Source organism: Mycetomoellerius zeteki, unplaced genomic scaffold, assembly GCF_001594055.1.
Source record: "Mycetomoellerius zeteki isolate Tzet28-1 unplaced genomic scaffold, Tzet1.0 scaffold243, whole genome shotgun sequence".
Classification (NCBI taxonomy): domain Eukaryota; kingdom Metazoa; phylum Arthropoda; class Insecta; order Hymenoptera; family Formicidae; genus Mycetomoellerius; species Mycetomoellerius zeteki.
The window spans coordinates 1,007,759-1,013,682 of record NW_017257220.1 but is presented as its reverse complement, the minus strand read 5'-3'; positions in this window follow the sequence as shown (position 1 = coordinate 1,013,682).

Below are 5,924 nucleotides of genomic sequence, written 5' to 3'. Positions count from 1 at the left end.
CTGCCAGAAAGATGGGAAAAAGTAGTAGCTAGCGATGGGCAATACTTTCAATGATTCATTTGTAACCATTTTTTCACAATCAAGTTGCATTTTCATCAAAATAACAGCGAGAACTTAGTTGCGCACCTAATATATCTCGTAACTATTTTAAAATCGTGTTCAGAATTTTGCATGACTTAAAATACTTAATTTTCAAGTAACAAATTATTCAAAAAATGATTCAAATGACAAAATACGATAGAGATATATTTATTGATGTGAGGGAAAATTATCCCTTTCGGATCTTACATCATTCTCATCTGAATTTCTCATCTCCGCATGCTTTGAGATGAGATTCAGCAATGAATCGTTCGAATCGTTAAAAATACGTATATGGGCCTTGAATTTTATTGGATAGTCGATATAGATAATCCATTTAGTAATTTTCAGTTATTTATTTTTAAATTAAAGTTTTGTTGATTTCATTATAAAATTCATATGAAGAAATTTAATCTAGTTTCGTAATATGCGAGACTCTTAAAATTAAATGTTGTTGACTTGAAGTTTTTTAATTATGATTTATATGTAGTCGAATATTGGTATTTTGAATAAACGCGAAATTTATTCGTATTTTAATAGAGTTATTATTATTATTATTAATAACAGTTCAGATAAAATATTTAGTCAATTTTATTAATATGATGGCCCTTTCGCGACGCGTTCATGTTTCGCGCATCGTACAAAAGCGTAAAATCTTACGCTTATTGCCGGCGATGTTAGTCGACAGCAGTCGGCAGCAAAAAGGAGTATTTCTCCTTTTTGTCAATTTCTGGCATATGAAGCCAGAGTATTGGCCAGGAGCAACGAAAGGTGAGATCAATCTGGCCAGAAGAAAGAAGAGGATCTATACGAGGTAGGTTGGTGTGTAACACCAATCTAAGTTTTTGAAAGGTAAATTGAATATTCGGGAGGGTAATTTACTCGCAAATTGCGAGTTCTTATATTTTTTGAATTACTTAAAATACAAAAAACAAATAACGGGGCTAATGAGAGTCAGCGCGGATAATCAAACGCAAATTTGGTAGATTATAAAACTTGCGCTTGATTATCCGCGCTGACTCTTATTGGCCCTGTTATTTGTCAAATTTTTTTGTATTTTAAAGATTGAAAGCCTGTTTTAATTATTATAAGCTGCGTTCAACAGAGAAAGTAGCTTTGCAACTGTTATAAAATTCTTCAATGTGATTGGTTTATACATTTAAATTCATAAGGAATCAAAAGCAAGAATCAATCGTATTGAAGAATTTTACAACAATTGAAAAGCTACTTTCTTTGAACGCAGCCATTAACGTATAAATTCACGGTGTTTTTGCACATTTATGAAGTAATGTAGGTAGGAATACGCGAGTGGAGATAGATATACACGAATAGGCACGAATAAATGAAAATTCGGATAGGTAGGACAATAAATAGGGATCAGTAAGGACTGTATAGGTGGAACGATAGGTATGGATAAGTAGGAATAAACACATCATATGTACATACTTAATAGTTGGAAAGGAGGGATTAAAAATTGAATAAAATTTTAAATTAATTTTAAGTATAATAAATTAACCTAACTAAGACTCCTTATAAATCAAAAAACAATGAAAGAACAAGGGCAGTAGGAGTCAAGCGCGGGAGATGTTGCGCAAATAACACGACTATCGTAGCGTGAAACTTCTTTATTTTACTAAAGCGCTTACATGTTTCGGCTCATTTTTGAGCCTTCTTCAGAGATAACTAATACATTCACATACATAGAATATAACAATTATTAACTAGTCATGGTGATCTTCCTCACCTCGAGAGTATAAATACCAGAATTAAATCCAGATAAGAATGCAGTAAAAAAGAAAAAAGGGGGAAAGAAATTTTGAAATTCTCGAAATAAAGAAAATGTAAAACTAATGTATCAAAAAATTTTGAAACTATAATTAATTATTCCGATGGTTAGGAAGCTCACCTTGATCACAAGATACCGCATCGCAAACATTACTCTTAATACTTCAAAAACAGGTTTCTGATAAGTTGGCCAGTCAGTGTCAGACACAGTTAGTCTCTTATTGATTTAATTGGTCTTATTGAGACAGTAATTAAAAAACTAGCGTTAAAAAATTAATCACCAAATCAAGAAAAGGTATCCCCGAAAAAAATTACATTTTCTTTATTTCGAGAATTTCAAAATTTCTTTCCCCCTTTTTTCTTTTTTACTGCATTCTTATCTGGATTTAATTCTGGTATTTATACTCTCGAGGTGAGGAAGATCACCATGACTAGTTAATAATTGTTATATTCTATGTATGTGAATGTATTAGTTATCTCTGAAGAAGGCTCAAAAATGAGCCGAAACATGTAAGCGCTTTAGTAAAATAAAGAAGTTTCACGCTACGATAGTCGTGTTATTTGCGCAACATCTCCCGCGCTTGACTCCTACTGCCCTTGTTCTTTCATTGTTTTTTAATTTTAAGTTTTATTTAATTTATCAGCATCCCGTTTTAATTATCAAATATGAAAATAAACCAAATTAATTTCAAATTTTATTAAATTTTCAGCTATCCTGAAATTAAACATTTAAACATTTCGTTAAAATTCTATATACGTACAAATTATGTAACGCGTTAATATTGTAATTAATTTTATTGTAAATAAATGTATGTATAATAATATTAGGTATGTAATATAAAATTTATGTAAACTATGTCCAGATAAATGCCATCATACTTATTTTTGTAAAAAATTTGCACAAAGATTACTAAATTAGTAAATTATACATTTACTGAAATATATATATATACACACATACGTATATCTATTCAATACAGATAGTATTTATCTTGTCGTAAGTAAACCAAATTGTTGCATAATTGATATTATACGAAATCGACGAAACATAAAATAACAAAAATTGTTTATTGATTTAATAAGTTTGATAAATATTTATCTTTGAAACTTTTTTTGATTTTTTAGATTTTATTCTGAATATCAAAGAGTCATTAATAATTTTAACTTCTAATTAAAAATTTGATGTTTAAAATAATCGTTTTTCTTCGTACTTAGTATACAAATTTATTAAATTCGTATTGCTTGCTTTTGACATTTACATTTTTAACATTACAGAGTTACAAGTATATTTTAATGATCAATTATTATATGCAAAGGCCTCATCGCTATTTCTCGCGTCAGATGGATGCCTGTATATGCCTGTGATTGCGTGTTTGTACCGATGGTAAGTCGAAATTATTTTCATCGTGGAGTTATTCCTCGTCGCTTTTCGTAAAGCCCATTCGCGAAATTTAGTTTGGTGTCTCTTTGGAGATTCTTGTACAGGATCGGAATTAATTCCGGGTTTTCTCGTCTGTAGTTACTGGAAATAATAATTTTGTCAATGACAATTGCTATATATATTATATTTTGAAGTCAAGTTGCGAAATTAATTCAGTGATATATTAGCATACAATTTTCATTGCTTTCTTTGTTTTATTAAATGTTCTTCCACTAGTAATGATAATGTTAGTAATAGTACTATTTTAATAACAATAGGAATTTATTATTATATGATTAATATGCATATAATGATTATCTGTTTAAGTCTAAATTATTAAGCAAATAAATTTAAATTTTATACAAATATAATAGTTTGTTCAATTTTCAATGATTCCTCTAACAACAATATGGTTACGAATGTATATATTTAATTTTCTAACTGTTATTTTAAAATCACTTTTAGGTATTGGACATCCCGCCATTCCACAATATTAATCATAATTATTAATTTATATATATATATACATACTTTTCTATGATAAAATACATGCAGATATTATGAGAATATATTTAACAAATTTTAATTTTTGTCGATGAATTTGAATTAAAAATGTGTGGCTGCAAAAAATTTGAGATAAGTCGAATGGGTACCCTCATATTAGCGGGATAGTAATAAATCAAATTTTTAGAAAATGCAGAAAAATAAGGAATTGTTAAATTTTATATAATAAATTTTTCAATATAAATGTTCTTTGAAATCCCGTTATTATATCGGGTTCGCCTTATCTCGAACAGTTGGTACCCGAGAAACTTTGTACCCATACATATAAAAAATTACAATAACGCATGTATTTTATTATTATTAAATATATTCCTCCGTAACCACTATTCCAAAAGGAAATTCTATCTGTTTATTTTTAATAACAGATGATTTTTAGTGATATGTGGCAGAACATATTTTCTCGCCAATTTTAATATTATATTAAAAATTTGATAAAAATGGTAATTGTAATTAACGTGCTATCAAAATTATTACTATCGTAAGTAGTCTGAAAGATTCGGGATTCACATCCTCCTGTAACAAGATCATTGGTATTTGACGGATTGCTTAACTTTTCTTTGCAAATGGATCTTGTGAATTTGACGTTGAAACAGAATACATTAAATTCGCTCTCCACTATGAAGATTGTTCTTCTTTGTATATAGGATACTACAGCGTACCACAAGGCGGAGGAACTTTGATATGATGAAATTATTGAGATAGTTATCTTGAACGTGATGAAAGTGTTGTTATAAATATATTAATGACTTTTTATCGCGATATTATTAAGTTATATATTCGCAAATTAATAATGAATAGTAAATACGATCTAATTGTTGTTAGTATTTCATTCCACTTTTCTTAATATTTCATTAAAGTTTAGAAAAATTTATGTTATCGTATGTATTTTCGACGTTTTCGTACAATCCCGCATTAATAAATTTTGTTAATTATGCTCCTATAATATAATTTTTATTATATTTCGAACAGCATTTATAATTGTACATTGTATTGTAAACAATTATTATTGTATTACTGAATGTATAAAGAATTACAATAAAAAATAATATTAAAAAAGTTATGCAATATGATTTTATCGTATTTCGCTAATCATAATGCAATATAATTATTTTATCGTATTTCGCTGATCATAATGCAATATATGTATTTAGCAAAAAATACAATAAAATAATTAGACATAAAAATAAAAAATAAATTTAAAATATACTAACTTGCAAAAACGGACTACTAAATTTATTGATAGCCCGTTTTTTTACGGGTGAGTATTATACTTACAAAGAAAAGAGGACCGCCGATAAAATCGGTGGGGGTGATGGAGGGCCTCTTCAGGTTGATTCATTTTTATTCATTTAAATTTTCTTTATAATTTTAGATTAAATGTAGTTTGCTTACAATTAGAAGAGTTCTAACTTTATTCAAATTTCAAATTGCAAATTGTGATAAAGTAGTGCAATGATTGATCCGTCATGTTTCAGGAATTCCCTTTCTATATTTGAATACCTATATATGTGTTACTTTTAAATTTCAACAATTGTAATTAAAATTAGATATTTTAAAGGTATCAAATAAATTTCTTATATTTGATGCGTTTGGGGAGACGCTATTAGCGCGCTACTTCTGTCATTCTATCTTCGTTGTTTATTAGACGTAAAATAAAGATGACACAAATAGCGCTAATAGCGTCTCCCCAAACGCACCTATTTCATATCGACTTTAAATCGTATAAAAGCTTCTGTTTTTTTGCACATGACGATACAAAGCAGAGTTTTATTGGATATCGCTCGTCGCTGATCTCCCATCGTATCCAGTGTGCAATAGGCATTAAGGCCGGTATTCATAGCCTGTTCTTATTTTAAGACCATCTTAAGTAATGTATTCAAGATTATTTACGTGTAGAGTTTTGCGATGCATGAACTAGTTGTTCAGTAAATAAACAAAATATTTATTTGATTATATTAGAAAGTTTGCGGGTTATCACCGTGTCTTCTTTCATGATCGATGCCAACGTTTCGTGAACCATGCTGTTCACGAAACGTTGGCATCGACCATGAAAGAAGACACGGTGATAACCCGCAAA